Source organism: Python bivittatus, unplaced genomic scaffold (genome assembly GCF_059951505.1).
Source record: "Python bivittatus isolate LINGU-HERP-01145 unplaced genomic scaffold, Pbiv_v1 ctg000330_np1212, whole genome shotgun sequence".
Taxonomy (NCBI): domain Eukaryota; kingdom Metazoa; phylum Chordata; class Lepidosauria; order Squamata; family Pythonidae; genus Python; species Python bivittatus.
Window position 1 is genome coordinate 30567417 of NW_028277058.1, and position 19132 is coordinate 30586548.

At 39.7% G+C, this 19132-nt stretch overlaps 1 protein-coding gene across 2 annotated transcripts in view; it reads right to left on the reverse strand.

The window, feature by feature from the left end:
• CDK17 (cyclin dependent kinase 17) overlaps positions 1–17776 on the reverse strand; it is a 94545-nt gene extending 76769 nt beyond the window's left edge. The window contains exon 1 of one of the 2 annotated variants that reach the window (XM_025171263.2): positions 17178–17776. The gene's annotated coding sequence lies outside the window, so the exon portion shown is untranslated. The remainder of the gene's footprint in view (positions 1–17177) is intronic. The other variant, XM_007435330.4, reaches the window with a different exon arrangement.
• Between the last annotated feature and the right edge of the window lie 1356 nt (positions 17777–19132).

Genomic DNA, 19132 nt, shown 5'->3' on the forward strand with positions numbered 1-19132 from the left:
GGCAACGGTAAACTGAGGTGCTAGAAAACATCTTGAAGGGCTACGGAGAGTTGGTTAATAACAATCGTCTGAACTGCACTATACACTGAGCTATAAAATATATTAACCATGATGTCTGGATTCACACAACAGACTAAATCAAAACCTGTTAGGCCGTATGGCTTACTGCAATATTTGAACCCAGATTTTTGAGTGCATTTGAATGATAAACAATTAATTAAACTAAGATCAAAGAGATTTCTTAGAGCAAAGTAACCTGGAAGATGAAATGGCATACGTATGAAAACAAGGAAAAGAAACTTAAAGTCATGGAATCTCAGCTAAAAGATGTTTTATGGGAAGGAGAAGTTGCTAAATAGTAATACTTCTATGTCTAAAATCATAAACACAATTTATTCATTATCTAGAGCACTTGAGTTTGTCCTTACCAGCAGCTGACATGCCAACTACACTGCTGGAAGTAGCTTATAGTCCAATTATAAATCACATCCTAAATTTCAAAGCCTGTTCCTGGCAAGCTTCATAGCAGAGAGGCAATCAAAGTCACACAAATATCCTTATGTGAGGGACAACATAAAAGAGTATCAGGCACAGATTCCACTCTTTGTATTCTCAATATTAGATATACAGAGTTAATGGAGTATTTTGGAAACTGTTAATAATGCTATAGGAAAAAATGGGCTAATGTAAAGGTTTGATATTTCCACAGTGTAATACTGGATAAGTTTTAGGGTGCATCTATTCATAGGAACCCCTAAATCTGAATGACTGGAAATTAGACTTGAGTTTTTTTGTAGCTCCAGGTTCCAGATTTGTACTCATTTTAGCACACGGTGACACATTCAAATGTAGAACCATAATTATGAGGTTACTTCCCAGTGTCCTCTTGTAGACAAATTTAAGATTACAGGCAGAGTTAGCAGGGCCAAACCTGCCTGAGGAAAGATAAGAGCCAGCCAGAACTTGATGAAAAGGAACCAAAACTACCCCTTCACTGGAATAGATCCCATCTTACAGGCATTGTTGTTGTTCAGTCATTAAGTTGTGTCCAACTCTTTGTGACCCCATGAACCATATTGCGCCCGGCCTTCCTGTCCTTCACTGCCTCCCTGAGTTTGCTCAGTTTCATGCTCATTGCTTCAGTGATGCTATCTAACCATCTCATCCTCTGCTGTCCCCTTCTCCTTTTGCCTTCAATCTTTCCCAGCATCAGGGTCTTTTCCAAAGAGTCCTCTCTTCGCATTAGGTGACCAAAGTATCTGAGCTTGAGCTTCATTATCAAATCTACAGGCATAACACCACATTATTTGGGGACTGCAAGGATTCAATGTAGAAATCTAGACAGTTCCATCCCTAAAGGTATGTAGTTTCTGTGTGAAATAGCACAGCTGAGATAGGGTCTTCATGTCAAAACTTTCCAAGTAGCTGGGAAATAATGGTTGCCTCTTGAACAGAGAAACTAAAAATAGTCACTGCACTTCTCTGAAAGCATTCTAAGAATACTTATATATGCATTTTCAGTTGTTGAGACTCAAAAGACTATCTGTCAAATATAATGTAGGAGAAGGGGGTTCTTTAAATAATCATAATTTTTGATTTGGTGATTTGCCAGCAACTATTCAAATTTATAATAGGCAGCAAGTGCCCACAGGACTCTTCTTGGACCATCAGGGGTCTCAGAGAGGAGAGTCCACATACAGCAGGAAGGGGAAGTTTGGGAGAAGTGGAGGTTGGTACGATAAATCAGAGATATGCCTTTTTTATAACATTTAAACAACAGAGAAAGTAAGACAGATTAAAGAAGGAGCATCAAATAAGAGAAAGCAAATTAATAGCAGAGCATTCATTCATATTTTCAACCACCAATCTGATTGCTTTCCTACCTCAGCCCTACAATGTGAGGAAATAAAAGAAATGGAGACAGTTCCCAAACAGGCCACTAAACCAGAATATTGAACAGAGTGAGCATAATATGTATACACTCAGCTAAAATCCAGATTACATTTAAAGTGGGAATCAATGGTATAAAAAGCAATATTTAAAACTATGTGTATCAAGTCTACTTAATAAACAAATAATGGACAGCAGTCACTGGATGAAGCACATAGTGAAAGTCATCTGAATGTTTACAGATGCATGAAATTATTCAGTTTTGCATTCCTGACCTTCAAATTCGCCTAATATTTTGCCTTCACTTATCTAAAAGGCCTGCAAGAATCCTACTTCACACAAGTACAGACTTAAAACAAATCACATCTCTTAACAGTATTCAATTTATTTTGAGTTAGAAATATAGCTTTTAAAACAGGGTTTAGCAAATATTTAGCAAATATTTCCTTAAATGCATTTACATGCTACTCTTGTTCAGTTCCTCACAAAAGCCTGGTACTTGGAAACAACTAAGACTGAGGATTCTTTATTCGTCATGTAAAACATTATTTCAAATGCAAGCAGACCAAGCAGAGTGCTGACTGCAGGCAACATTAATGAGGAGATAATGCTGACAAGAAATTCAAGTTCTTCAGGGGATTGGCTTTCTTTTCACTTACTGCCAGAAGATTCTGTTAAATGAACAGTAAAAATACTGAATCAAATATTTATGATTTACACAGAATAAATCATATGTTGATAGTCCCAACATGGATTTATAACAAGCTCAATGTGCATTACGCAAGCATGCAAAGAGCATCATGGAGACAGTTCATCTCATACATATGTTGCTGTACACATGACGGAAAATTCAGTTATTCTATATGTGTACTGTTCATGTTCATGTTCATATAGCACATTTAGGCCAAAATGTGGATTGTTTGGTTTTGACTTACTTAATAGATGAACCCAACTATCATGGCTTGCAAACCATGTTTCATGGCAAGAATGAGCAACCCATGATGTACCTGTGTCCCACAGAACATCAAGACTATGCCACCAAAACGTAATGACAAACATGCCTAATTTTGGAGGTGGAATTTCAGGCCATTTCTCAGGAACTGGGAGTTTAAAGGTGGGGGAGGAAGTGATTTCTCTCCTAGAGGGCTTTCACTCCATACCATCCTTAAAACTTCCAGAAACATAAAAAAATCAAACATATGACTTAATGGCCACCACTGGCCTACCAGAAGGTCAGGAGCTGCAACCTCTGACGCTTGTAGTTGCCCACTTTTGATTTATGATTTAATATATTGTGTGAACCCAGCCAGCAGTAGTAAGCTATAGTTTGTGTGATGCACCATCTTCATACATCCTTGCAAATTATAGTTTAATGTATGTTTAACACAGATAGGTTATTTTAATTTTTAAACACATACATGCATGAACCAGATCAACTTTTCACTGTTCATAGCTTGTTCCAAATTCCAGAAACTTAGGAACATTTCTGAATTGTTCTCTCTTTCAACAATCAGATCCTCATACAACTGCGAGAACCATCTGCTGCTTACATCAAATTCATAACTGGTTGACTCAAACTAAAGGGCTTACATAGACATGATGGGACTGTAAAATGACATTATCTCCTTAAAATACAGTGGCAACAACTATACCAAATAAGATAGAACATTAAACCAATTTAATTTTCTTCTTCCCAAAAGTTTCCTTTTGTTTTCTTTTTATATCCATTAAAATGGATGGTATTCAGTTCTAATTTGTACAATAATGTGAGTCTTCTTCATTAAAGCATTTCACAATGTGGACTTTGAAAGTTTAAATCCAGGAATCCTACCAACATTCTTAAATGCCCAATCAGTACTACAAAGAACTAAGCTCTTCAGAACTTGTGATCCAAGTGGTGTTTTTGAGGACATTAAACACAGAAAAGTTTACATATCATTGTAGGAAAGGGATCCAAACAAGAATAATAATTTCTTTTACAACATACAGGTAGTCCTTGAGTTACAACCATTTGTTCAGCAACCGTTCAAAGTTATGATGGTGCTGGAAAAAAATGGATATACGACTGGTCCCCAAAGTTACGGCTGTCGCAACACCCCTGTGATCATGTGATCACAATCTGGGTGCTTGGCAACCTGTTTGCATTTATGATCAGTTGCCAAGCACCCCATGATCACATGATCACCATTTGCAACCTTCTCTGCTAGCTTCCCACAAGCAAAGTTAATGGGAAAGCCAGCAGGGGAGGTTGCAAGTCGCCCGGGTAAATCTCCCTCTCCCACCCTTGCCTTTCTTCGCCCACATGCACCACATCCTCCTTCCCCTCTTCACTTGAACTGTGGCCTCCTTCACTCACTTGTACGAGTGCTCTCCTTCCCCCTTTGCTCACTTGCACGTGTGCACACACTGCACCCTCCTTTTCTTATTTGCATGCATACACTGTGCCCTCCTTCCCTACTTTGCTTGCTCACATGCACCAGCACCTTCCTTCCCCCTTTGCTTGCTTGCATGCACCATGCCCCCTTCATACTGTGCTGTGGCTCTAGGGCTTTGCAGGAGGAAGGAGAAAGCCTCACGAATGACCAGGAGCTTCCAATGTGAGCTGCAGAGTATGCGCCAGAAGTGCCCCTGGAGAGTCCTCGAGCAAGCAAAGGAGGGAAGGAGAGCATGGTGCATACATGCAAGTGAGTAAAGGGGGAAGGAGGGCACTGGTGCATGAGAGCAAGCGAAGGAGGAAGGAGGGCACTGGACTGCATGAGCGAGCAAAGGAGGGTGGGGTGCATGTGAGCAAGCAAAGAGGGAAGGAGTGCCAAGCAGCCCCTGAGCCACAGCCTGGCAAGCAGCCTCAGAACTGTGAGGTTCTGGGGCTGCTTGCTGCCCCGCAAGGCAGGGTGCAGGGCAGCCAAAAGGGCAGAGATGGGAGGGAGACAGGTGGGGGGGGGGAGTTGGAGGCAGTCCCTTACCTTACTGAGGCTTAAGGCTGGAAGGGACCAAGCCCAGAATGGCTTGGATTGGGGTGGATCCTCGGCTAATGACTGGTGGAATTTGCTTAGCAATGACAATGGGGTGTGCTGGGATTGCCATTGCTAAGCGATGCAGTCATGTGACATCTTGCATTACGACTTCATTGCTTAGCAAAGGAAATTCTGGTCCCAATTGTGGTCATAAGTTAAGGACTACCTGTACTATATACTGCCACAAATTTCAAAATGAATTTAACAGGATTCTCTATGAAAGGGCATAATTTCCATACTTGACTGGTCAATTATTCCTACACTAACCTTGGCTGTAACAGTGTGTACATTAACAGCTATTAACTAAAATTTGCAGGGATCCTTTTCTTCACTTGCAGAAATTTCAGGGTGGCTTATATGTTTAATCAATGGGGCAAACTAAAAGAGAGGACTGTATCTGTGGTTTATTTAAGGTAACCCTTTCTAAAGGCTGTATGCAACTTTGCTCTTTAACATACTCTCATATCATTTTACAGATTTAAATAATACTGGAAACTGTTCATAATCTACCATAAAGTTGAGATAACAATTTTTAAACACCAACAAACCATATTTACACATAACGTACTCAGCTCACACTGAATGAGCTTCCCTTGCAAACGGTAGTGGTGATGCAAACTACAAAAGCTCCTTCTGAAGTAAGTTCAGCATGGCATGTAAACCAATCAGGTCATGGCTTCTAACTCTGGCCTGCTCCTGCTTGCACTTTTAACAAGGCATAACCATGCCCTGACAATACCAATCTTCCCTCATGGGCCCACAATACTGCTGTTATGTAGCTCGTAAGTGAAAATGGCTTGACTTGCCATTAGGTACACTTCACAATCAGTAATATTTGTCATCCTTATCTTGGAGACAATGTCAGCTGACCTGATGTGGGTGTGAGCAGAACTATGCCTTAGCAGTGTTGGAAGGTGTTGCCCAAACCTTTTCCCTGGTCACTAGCCAGCCTCCACTGCAGCCATTTTACTCCCAAAGTTTGTCCTTTCTTTGACACTTTCCTTTCCTGAGTTCTTTTCCTATCCTTCATTCTTCTTCGTCCTAATTTTGACCCCAGTGTGTATTCTAAGACTCCTATAAGAACAGGGGAAGAAAACTCCACTACTGTATTTGGTGAAAAAGAGGAACATATTAATGTTATTCTGCTTTAACAGTACTCTGAAATGGCCAGAAGTCCACTATTTAGGGAAGAAAAGGGAACCCAATAAGGTGATGAACAGGGGTTCATAATGTATACTATAATGTATAGTATTATAATGTATAATATATTCTGGCTTGTATCTTTACCTGTAGATTCATAGCCCAGATTTTTGTACTGCTGTATCTTAAAAAATTAGGAGTGTTATATTAGGCTCTTGTTGCTTATACACAATTTTCTTCATATTTGTCACTTTCAACCACTCCCCCACCCCCTATTCCAAGTAAGAGAACTGGTTGCCTAGCAGCTAGTCACTTTCAGTTATCCTGTTGTGCAGGACTTACCTAGCTGCATTATTATGGAGGGTCTGCTCCTTCCTTTCTGAGATATTTTTGCCCTGATATCTTCCCATACATTTCTGTTTCATTTTATTTTAATCTGGGAGGTATCCACATGGAGCATGGGAGGAAGGCAGATGGAATCCTAATGTAAGCCCCACTTATTCCTGCTAGAGTGCCTAGACTAGCAGATGTATTCGTTGCTGGCTGCTGATATGCTAAAACTGGAGAAGAAATACGCAGCATAACCACACATCAGGAAAATATGACTTGATAGCCACTTGGAACCAAGAACAACAGAAGCAGGATAGGGATCAGTAATGAGGATCAGAAAGTTTATGTCAGCATTGTTTGTACTGACTCAAGGATGGGTCTTACTTTAATCTAGTAAGTGGGGAACATCCCTCAGATTTGCTAGGAAGAGAAGAAACTATAGTTCTCCACAGGCATATCACAGTGAATGAACCTTGGAAGCCATCAAGGCTGTTCACAGTAAGACAGAATTCTGGCATAATGCAATATACAAATGAAGCCTGAATGATCTTCAAAAAAATTGTTAGAAATCTGTTTCAAAGGGCAGTAGTATTGCTATTCCATTGTAACCTCCAATATTCAAGCACAGTTTAGTTCATCATTATTTTCTTTTCATATGTATGTGTGTCTACAGGGCAATTATGAAGTAGGCTCCAAATTATTAACATATAATTGCATAATTCTGAAACAGTCCACCTATCTAGAACTATTAAAGTAGTCTTACATACTTTTATTGAATATAAACTTTTTGTTGAACATAACTTGAACAAGATACTGTACATTTTAACTACTGGATATTATATTAATGGTTAATTATGCAATATAATTTATCTAAAAGTGAATACAGTATGTAATCAAAGTGTCTTCAAGATGTCAGTATTAACAAATGCACTGTCAACATGCTCTTTGCTTACAAAAGTTACTTTACAAGATATTCTCCTGCTCCAAATCCATTACATGACATTTCCCCCTTCAAATTCATTTTCTAAATTCAATTCATACTAAAGCTTGGAACACACAAGCACTGTACCTAGTTTCAAAAATTCTCAGTATCATTTCTAAAGTCTTACCACCTAGTACAATCTGGTATGTATATCAGATCCAATGCACACTACTGTGGAGATTTCACAGATTTCAAATGCCCTATATATCTGCTTTTCTTTATTTCAAACAAAGGAGAGTCAGTGTACTACTGCAAAGAAATGTTCCCATACAAAACCTACTGAGATAATGGAGAAAGCATAGCAGGATTGTTTTGTCACTTTCCTTTGAACTGCCAAGTTTACACAGTTAACAGCTAAAGTATATAAGAAAATAAAAGATTATGAAAAGATAAGGGCGGAAGAAAAGGAAGGTCCAGCTGTGCTCATCTGAGACATTGCTCTGAAGAAAGATACCCTTTCTGCATTCTTCCATCTCTATTCATTCCTCCTCTTAAATGAAAATGATTATATATCACCTCAATTTTAAAGGAGCAGATTACTTGGTATCTCATCAGATCCTTTTACCTTGACACATAACTCATGTACATGTTCTCAGCAATTGATGCAATCTGGAAATTGCTTGGTTATCTCTGATGGTTATGAAGCTATAACTGATGTTGTATTTTTCCTAATGAAAACTGGGTTTGTCCTTTCCAAAAGGCTAACATGCTTAACTTGCTAGCAGAGCAAGAGAATACATACACACACACCCTTATATATTCACACACATATAAATGCATGCACACATACTTTTGCAATAGTTCTGTAAAGTGTGCAGTCTTTCATACTGTAACATTCTCAGTAGACTGGTCCTGTTAATTTTATAACTAGGTTTATGTATCATGCCAACCAATGTTTATTTATTCAGTAAATCACTACTGACTGGGATTTAAGGCTTAACACAAACTGCTATGTCACAAATCATGGTATAAACTACAATAGCTGGGTTTTTATAATATGGTTAAGCAAAAATAAAACAAATAGCATTATGGCTTAGTGCAATGCATGGACCTATGCATTGCTGTGCTACCCATGAAAAGTGTGATTGGTAGGACTACTAGATCTGGGCTACAAGTATCCTGATGACTGTGAGATAGTGGAAATAGGTTAGGATTTTGTATATCTCTTTACCACCATCCAACGGCCATCCAGATTTTTTTCAGCCCTGATCCTATTAGCAATAGGTCCAAAATGCAATAGTATATGCAATAGTACATAGTCTCTCCTCTGAAGAGACAATGTACAGAACAAATCACCTTTGCTACTGGATATCAAGATCATCAGTAGTTTACAGCAGCATATTTGAATGTGGCTTATTTCAGATTCAACTTGTATAGTGCCATCTACATCAGAAATCCTATACCGTTTGCCTATCCGCTCTAATATACATGTGGAGAACAAGAGGTGGGACACTTTCAGTCATGCCCCATGGGTATGGAATCCTCAACCTCAGAAACTTGCCTTGCTAGCATTTTGTCTGCTATTACATTTTCTTTGCACCCTTTATCCAGACGTTTCTGACCATATTTATTTATTCATATGCTGATGAATGGCTAAATACACAATTACCCTACAATTTGGGCAGAATGACAAGCAATGTTCCTTGTTCCCCAGACTAGCAAAGGACAAATAACAAGGTAGGATTGATAATGAAATGTAAAGAAATGAGAAAGGACATCATGCAGGAATTCTGCAAAGCAATTACATACATAAATACAACAAAAGAGAAAGAACAGATTGCTAAAAGAACAAAAATCCTTTGGACAAGTGAAGCTATACAAATGAAAGGTGCGGGAAGAAATGTATTAGAACAGTACAGTACAAGCTGACATGCCACATCCTTAGAGGGTTTGGACCCTGCCTAACTGGACGAACAGCTTCTTCTATATGCAGTGTGGCCTAGGAGCTGCGTTCTTCTGAGGAGGATGTTTGGTGTGTGCTGCCTTAAGAAGAGGCCAACAAATAGACCACCATAGAGGTGAGAGTAAAGGGCAGAAAGAATAACAACAAGGAACAGGAAGAAGAGCCGCTACCAAGACAATGGTCCCTATAAAAGAAATCTTGAGTCTGGGGCAGAACTGTAATCTGAGCAAGTGCTTCTAACAAGATCCTCCTTAGTTCTCATGAAGATAAAGGGAGGGAGGGAGGAAGCACATCCAGACTTGCAAGATTCTGTTTCTGTAATCTTGTAATAAAAGTATTATTAGCATTCATGACTTTGGTTTCCTAGCCTGGTCTACCTTGGAAGGTTGACAGTAAGGCCTTTGGTGGTGATGCCAACATCAAGAAATTCCTTTCCCCAGTTTGTTTGGTCTGTGTTCTAAGAAATTTTAAACTTACTTTTGTATGTTTAAAATAAGGTCATTGTGGAGGAAAGTCTAACCTGCTTTTGCATGTTAGACCTTCCCCCATAATGACCTTATTTTAATCTCCTATCTTGGACCATTTAGTATTGATAACATGTTTTTAATCTTTTTTTAAAAACTTTTTAAAATTATTTATGGTTGTATAATGTTACTAGCTTTATGATGTTTGCTATATTTTATTGGAGGGTTGATTGTGTTGTAAATTACAGGGAGTCAGCTTTGCTAGGAGCACTGAGGTATATAAATCCATTTAACACACCTTGTATAAAATGAATCTGCCCATCCTGTCAGGCCATCTAGAGAGCATGCTCAGGGTCTGCCCCATGGGAAGTAAGAGGTGTGTGGGCTAGGAGACAGAATTTCTCCATGGTGGCTCCAAAGCCTTAGAATACACTGCCCCTAGAGATATGCTTGGCCCCCTTGCTCTAGGTATTTAGAAAAGCACTCAAAAAAATTCTTTTTTAATGGGCCTTTGATGTTGATGCTTAGCTAAGTAATCATATTAAGTTATATTAAGGGGCTGTTTACTGGTGGGGAAAAATATATGGTTTTGGAAGATAGTCTTTATGTTGACATAATCCAGAATCATGTTATTGGAGTACTATAAAAATCTTGTTGTTAAATCTATACATGTAAATATACATAGCCACATTCAGTTCTCCGTGCAATTTCATGCACTCTCAGCAAGCCATCAGTCCTGGCCTCTAGAAGAGATGATTTCCCCTTACCTGGCAAGCCACAGGGCAGAGACACTGTGAGAATGGGGAAAAAACCACCTCTCTTTTGATGACAGCACACTACGGCCTTCTGCAGTCCTCTAGAATATCAGGAAGCTAAGTTTCAACTCCTACCCCCAAGAGGGATCTTTGCCCTATTTTAATGTTGTGCAAAATATGAGCAAGACTAGTTGCGAGACTGGTGGTGACAGCGGAATTGTTTGAAATCTTCTAGTTGACATAAATATACAATGTGCTATATTATCACAGTGTGTTTAAATAATTGTACATCAGAATGATGAAGATTCCAAAAGGAAGGAGAAAAAAAAACGGAAGGAAGGAAGGAAGGAAGGAAGGAAGGAAGGAAGGAAGGAAGGAAGGAAGGAAGCTCACTCTACATCAAGAATCTGAAAGGCTAGAAAACAAGCTCTGTAACAGAGCAGTAAACTTCACCTCTTGATCCACCTTGTTGAACTCTGGAATAAATTATACATTCTTGCTGACTCATAGGAGGAGGTAAATCTCATTAACTTTACACCCAGTAAAGAAAGTGGTGAAAAGCCATTGCTCTTTTCCACAGAGTAGATTTAGACAAGGTAATGGCCCAACTAGTAATGAATAAAATACACAGTTCAGGTTCCAAACTAGTCAAGGGAAGAAAAAAGTTTAAGCTTCCAAGATTTACATTGATGAGATTTAGTAGCAGGCTCTGAGAATGGCCAAAACAGATTTAAATAAACAATACTGTGAGCATGTCAACCCAATTTGTAAAAACAATAGATAATGAAGGAGAAAAAGTGAAAAAAGGGTAAAAATGGACCAAGGCCCACAATTTAAATCCTTGTTGAACCATAAATCTCACTGGAAGAGGGAAACAGGGGTATCTGCCATGGGCAGGAGGTCAGTTATGTCAAAATGATGAGTGCAACCAGGTGATTGAAGCCCTGCCCTTTTTTACAAGCATATGATGCAACAATATACTTTATAAAGGAGGGGAGCTAGGATTGCCCAGTTGTGCTCACCATTTTTACATCATTGACACCCCTCCTAACACCCCTGGAGGCAATGACTTGCACAAGGCAAGACCTCAGAAACTACAGAAGGGAGGAGCACCATGAATACCATAGCATCTGCCACACCAGATGGCACCTATTGACCTCCAATTATTTTAAAAATAAATATTTGAAAATGGCTAATATCTCATGAGATAGATATTTGTGCATGAGATTTTGGCCATTTTAATTTAGATATATTATCCTCAATATATCTAATGAGCCCTGCAGCGCTACTTCAAATGGTAGGTTGCACCAGTCCAGCTATAATACTGAGCTCTTTCAAAAGAAAAGGAGAAAATTAATACAGTAACAGTTATGAAAAGGAGAGAAGAAAAAGATGCCATAAAATTGAGAGAAAAAGAGAAAGTGAGATTGAATTCAGAAGACTGGTCCTCACTCTGCTTCATGCAAGCGTTTGTGGGGGGAATAATGGCTAACAGCTGACCAAACTAGATTCTCACAGTTTAATTTAGAATTTGCAAGGTGGATGTCTTTTTTTTTTTTTAATGAGATTTAACTGTAGTATTCCACACCTATAGCCTGAAGCGGCAGACAATTATACTACCAGTGAATATGTGGATTCAGCCAAACATCAGTAATAGAGACAAGTTGCTCATTGTGGTATCCTGTTGCCTTTTGCAGCATTCACCAGGACTTGCAGGGAACTGCTACCAAATTGTCATAATGGGACTATAATATGGGGGTAATATTTGAAAAACCTATCTAGATTGCAGTGAGGTCCAAGAAGAGAGGCAGGATACAGACAGATAAAAACAGCAAGGTACAAAAACAGAAGAAAATAGCATTTAGCTTGTTTCTTTGTTGAGCTGAAGAATATACTATGTGATGAGACTTGCCAATCAAAATGCAGTCCATGAGACTACAGTTTGTTTTAATTCTGAGTATACATGCTCCATTAAGAGCATGTATACTCAGAAAAAGAAAAATTTTCAGACAAGATATAAGAAGTTGAGGTTTATTATTTCTAATTATTTTGCAGTACCTTCTAGAGCAATAGCTAAATATTATTGTGTTGTGGTGGGTCTGATTAACCACTTTATCTCCTAATACTTATTATATGAGAACATTACAAAAACACTCACTTCCAAACAAACATTATATATATTCAAAGCACTAAGCAAAGCATATTGTACCAGCAAAACATGAATGGGGAAATATAACTGAAGAAAAATGTTTGAAAGCAGAATATTTTATAAAGGGAAATTCAGGGTGTGTCTAGGTTAAGAAAACTTGTGCTGCCAGTAAAGAGATTTTAAAGGAAATGACAGAAGACTTGTTATTTAGGGTCTGAAAAACTGGATGGGACAAAGCAAATACAAGTTACCACCTGAAATATTTCACTGAAGAAGTTGAAAAGCACTAATTTTCATCTGCCACTTTTGTTTATAAGCAATATGACATGTAAAATCATAAACCCTCTTCAAAGAAGAATTCAATAACTTAAAATGAAAAAAGAAAAACAAAATTATTAGCTACCATAAATACCAATCTTAAAGACAAGAATAGCTTTGTGTTGGTTCCTAAATCACTTCAATCATTGTTCCAATATTACTTTTTAAGTTTCAAGTATGATTAAATAAACATGGTGTTCATTTAAAATCTGTCAAAAATATTTCACAGATTTAGAATTGATTTAAACATATGAAAAACATGTTTTTATATATTCACAGATTTGTTTTTATGATTTTGAGTTAAATGCTGTGTTCAAATATCACACTAAAACATAGGTCAGTGTACAGTGAAATTCTATGTTCAAATATCACACTAAAACATAGATCAGTGTACAGTAATGGAAATAAGATTTTTACGTTACAAAGCATTTTAGAGGAAACACCCATATCCTCTAGTTTGGAAGTGAGAAAGAGAGAGGGAGGGAGAAATATTCCATCAAGGTAAATTCCATTAAAGAAAGAATTTTGTTTTATACAACTCTTTAACTGTACTGAGCATTACACCAAAAAAGAGCTGCACTCACACAAAATCTATAATACAAATCTTACAACTTGCATTTGTATGAAACAATCTGGAATTCTAGCTAACAACCCTATATACTGCCTTGATCTCTTGCACTAGACTGCCCTCTAAATAATTCTGTCTATGACCCAAATACAGCCTTGGGTTAATGACCCACAGTAGAAACTGGATGTAGGGTATATATCCTTGTTAGTTGTGGTGGACTCCTCTGCAACATTTGATATCATTAATTACTACAGCCTTCTAGGATATTTGGCTGAGACCTAGATCTGGAACCATCACAAAACAATGCTCCCATTTTGCTGAAGGAGATGTTCAGGTTTTATGACCACTGGTATATGGTGGTTTTATGACCACTGATATATGGCTTAAGAACTCCATATTGTCCCACACACATTTTAGTATCTGTTTCAAGGATCCTCAGCTTTACGGGGGGGGGGGGGGGCTAATGGGCATATTTAGAATATTGAAAGCCTGTTATTAAAAATAAGAAAGTGAAAGGTGGTAGATTACAAAGCCAAGTGCATAATTATTATTTAAAAAAATGCTTTCAGTGCCTGCACAAGACCAGGAGGTATTCTTGCAAAATGTAAACGATAGAGGATTGCAGCTAAGTACTCTATCTGGAAATGACCAGAAAAAAAAAGTGCATGAAAATCACCCAAAGATGCTGGAAAGGGAAATGGAAAGTAAGCTCATCAGTTTGCCTTTGGGCAAAATCAGTTTGTCATGGCAGTCTTTTTGGGAAAGTGTCCATACATTTTCTCAAAATTCCAAATGTGTCCAACAACCCCCAAAAGTTGCAAGAACCTGGACTGCACAATTCTAGTTTTGGTTAGTCATGAGAGCCATCCTAAGAGAAAAATGACCACTAGACATAACCCATCAGGGAGAAGTAGGTGCCAAAAAACAACCTGCAAGAGAATGAGGCAAATAGATTCTGCTGCCCCTGAAGAGACTAAAAAGAAAAAAGGCAAGATGAAAATGAGAAAGGAAACACAGGATAATCAGATATAGACAGAAATATATTCTATGGGAGTTTCAGAAAGCTAGGTAAGCTTTAGAAAGGATAATGCAATAGCTTATGACAAATGGAATAAAGTAGAAATAAGCATGCAAAACTAGTCAATGAAATGAGATATGACCCAATTAATACGAGTTCATATATTTTCTTAGAGTCTGTAAGTCTGGATCCACTTTCTTGGGAATAAATTCAATAGAGCTTTACTTTAAGTGGATGTGTATAAATTACCCTGTGAATTAATCACCCACAACATAAAGTATTCAAAACATTTTTACCAGGGAATAAGCTTCATTGAATAAAGAGGGATCTACTTTCAAGCAAATATGCACAGGATGGTACTGAATTGACCTTTAGGTCATATCTTTTTACTTAGATTAGTCCTAAACAAATATGGGACTTGCACTAGTAAATTTTGACAGTTGATCACTTTTCATATTTAGGGACTAAGCACCGTGTCTTCTTTTGTGGGTAGTTTGGGAATCTTATCATCTACTTCTCATCATTATCTTCTGCTGAAGAAAACAAGTAGTGAGTTTTTAGAGCTTTAGACCAGCTAGTGCAAAATCTTTTTGCACATTTAATATTGTAGTAAATTGAAGAGATAATGGCAAGGAGCTAGTACATTGCAACAAATAACGTGCAGTTTTGAAAAGTTGAATTCAGATCCTTGCTCAGCGACAAAGTTTAAGTCTGAAGCTCACAGTATTCAACATTTTAACTTATGCAAAATAAATGAGGGTTGTGAAAAGAGTGCGGTGGCAGCCAGTCACAGCTTTCTAACAGTACATTGCTACTTCCACTGGCCAGTCATTATTTCTTAACCCAACCTACCTCCACATGGTGGTTCTTGGGAGAAAGAAATGACAGGCAACTCCCATCTTCACCACCTTGAGCTCCCAAAGGAAGGGCACAATATATATGTAGTAAGAGATAATAAGCTCCTTGTCTACTTCCGCTATGCCATGCACAATTTTATATAGTATATTTATCTGCCTTTTTTCCTAAGCTAAAAAGTCTAAATATTGTGATGTATTTTGAAATATCCTATAGAGCTTAAACTTCACATAGACTTTTTAAAAAAGGTAGAAGTACTAAAGAATAAAAAAGAACCTATGAACTTGAGTGACAACCTGTTGTAAAAAGGACTTAATGTTCCACTTTAGCTAACAATAATTTTTCAAATCATTTCATATTTATAACAATCAAACTGTGCACATCCAGATGCATACTTTTACACACATACATTTGCACTGTGCTACACAAATAAGGGTGAAAAGAGTCCAAACAGAATGATTTGGCTACATCTCCTGTCTTGCCTCACCCTTATGGCCCACTGAACACTGGCAAACAGTAGCTGCTGTAAACAAGATGCCAAATGTGTTTTAAGCAACTTGAATAGTCTTTGCAAGAAGAAGAATAAGGCTAGCCAGGGAGCAAAAAGAAGCTAATTCATTTCTGAAAACACCACTGTGCACTGCTTTCCACAAAATCTCAAATGGTGATTCATACCAAGTAGGCTGTTCTCCCAGAATAAGCTATTTTGTTTATGCAGAATCTGTGACAATACCAATTCTAAAAAGGAAGGGGTTCAGGGTCAGTCTACGCCATATATCCTGTCATTTAAAGAGTGCTTTAGGAGGAACCTAAAGGGAGGGGAAAGATGCGGGGAGGAGATAAGGCTAAGCACTCTCAGAATGGCTTGTTGAAGTCATAGAGATATAAATGTATAGATACTGTAAACATGTCGCCAAAGCATGAGATGCAGGGCGACTGTCAGGAGAAAAGAAATTGTTACCATCCTCTGAGAAATAAAGCACAAAGCAGACCTCAGAGGAACTAAACTTGCATGGTATCCATATATCAAATCTTACCATCAGATATCAGATAGTGATTGATGATTATCAAAACGATTCTTTTCCACGAGATTTCGCACTTAGCATATACGAGAGAGAGAGAGAACAATATTTAATATGCTGTTACCTCCTTCATCCTTGCACAGTTTTGCAGAACTGACACTTAGCTGAAAGAGCCGTACACCAACAAGCTATCTATATTCTCCCGGTGAACGGCTGAATGATGCACACAACCCGGAAAGCAGAAATAGTTCCAATCAGGGCAATCAATTCCTTACTATTAACTCCTTTTCCTCCCCTCATCCAAAAGTAAGAACAGAAAACAGAAGCGAAATACTGTAGAGCCAAGAAATCCCCTTCTCGCCACGTCCTGTCCCTCATGCGCAATTACCATCCGGTCCGGACTATCCTCTCCCGTGCACCCTAGGGGAAGGGTAGTGGGCGAGAAACAAAGTCAAAGGTCTAAAGCCCTTTTTGATTACGGTACCATCATATTCGATTTCATCAGAGACCTGATTTTAAAAAGCCCACCCACTCACACGTGCCAAAAGAGCAGATCCTTCAGGAAAAGACCACGGACGTCGTTCTTCCGCCTCTCCAATTCCCCCCGGTCACATCTCCAGCCAACGGAGACCTGCCGAGATTGCGCGAAAGCCCACCCCGCCACTTCGCTCCCTCTCGGGGCTGAAAGGAAGCAGTCCGGCCGCCCTCTCGCCTCGGGCCAGGCCCCTGAGCTGCGCGCACGGCACACAATGAGCAGCCCCGAACTCACCAGCAGCAGGAGCCGCGCCGAATCTCTGCCGCGCCGGGGAGGTCCTCGTCCTGCCTTGTCCTTCCGAGCTGCCTCCTCGCTGGCTCCGCTGCACGGCTACCGCCTCCTCGTCTTCCGTGGGCGAGCCCCCCGCCAGCTAATGCCGCCGCCCCAAGCGCGCTTCCTGTTCTGTCCGGTTCTGAGGGGCGGTGGGGGGGGTGGAGGCGGCGGCGGCCTCCACCGGCCTTTTTCCCGGCGCAGAGTCACTTTATGCCCCCCGCCAACATGGCTGCTCCCCCCGCCCGGCCCGGCCCGGCCCGAGCGCCAACCAGATCGTCGCCGCGTTGCCTCCTTTGCTCGGCCACGGTACGATTCCGGATGCTTCCTGACGACTCCGCCGCCCTGCGCTTCGTTGCCAAATGAGATCGACTGAGCGGCCGCCCAGGAGCACCAGAGCCCTGCGAAGCAGCCGTGGCGCAGACCCGAGCCAGTGCGACAGCTAGCGGCTGGCGAGTTATTTGCCGCCGCCGCCGCCGCCGCGACGGGACTGGAGTGGAAACGGCGCTCTCGGCCTTCCCCGGCTCGAATGCAAACTTGAAGCGGTCTTTTCTTTGGGACGCTTAACCTCGCTGAAGGAAATCCGTGCCAGGATTAGATGCTCAGACTTGCTTATTTACGGCTACGATATTTTATTTCGTAAACTACATCTTCCTGCCAACGCTGTCAGTTTGTCAGGAACAGCCCTTGTGTTGTACCTGTCTCTAATTCGAAGAGAGCTTCATTTTTGTTTGTCTTTTATGCATTTTTCCATTCGGTGTCCTGCCTATAAACTAAACATTGCTGAACCTGTCCCAGTAGGAACTATTAAAATCAGCAGGGGTACAGACATTTATTTTTAATACATAACATAGCCGTACTCAAAAACATGATTGAAATCTCAGCTTATAAAATGAACTGCATAATAAAACGGAGAGCTTACACTTTGTGACGGCTCCTGGTGAAAATACAAAAATTCAAGTAACAGGTTCTCATGGTCTCTCAGGGTTTTTACATGGCTTCAATAGATCCTTCTGAGATTTTATTCTTGTGTGTAAACATTTTTCAGTTAGTCCTGGCTTTGTGCAAGCTATCATTTGGCTACTTTTATTTCTTCAGCTTGAATGAGGATCATACTGTAGTCTCACACAACTGAATACAAGTTTTATTTCCATCTCCCAGCTTTCTCCCAGGTACTTAACGCCTTGACGTTATCATAGAGAATTCATTTTTTAAAAGTTGCCTGAAATGCTGTCACTCAAATATTTACACCCCAGTCAAGGGCACCAGTTTAATTGAAAGGAGAAGTTGGAAGTCTGCCTTTTCTCCTGGACATTTTTTTTTTGCTCTCCGTGTGCTCCTTCTTATTATTTTATTGGCTAAAATTCAGTACTCTTAACACAGTACCTTTCAGTAAAATATTCCCCAAAGCATTTACAAGAGGTAGTCTAGGCTTGAATAGCAACAGTTCTTAACCTAATGAAAAGGGATTTCTGGTGTTGATTTCAGGCCTATGTATAGTTAAGCTTAGGGTCTGTTGCAGATCAGGTGGACATTAAGTGGCTCCTCCCAGGACATACTTGTAGAACATGCCTGACTCAACCTGGTGTGAACTGTGAGTAAATTATGTCCCTGATAATCCAGTGCCAGATTAGAGAAACAAGTGAGGGATTCTTTTAGAACTTCCAAGCCACCTTCACTATGAATGGCAGGCTTTTATTTTCTTTTTCTTTTTCAGTTACCAAAAAGAAGGGAGAGAGAGAGAGATAATGGTACCCCAGAGGCTGTGTTTTAGTAGCCTGCAGGTAAGCTGGTTGCAAAACCCATTCTCGGGTACCTCTGCTTGGGAAAGGGCTGGACCGCTTGGAGTTTGGGGAGCTCCCCTATAAATGGCACATGAAGTGCTCTTTTCTATACGTGCACATGTTTTATGACCCTCC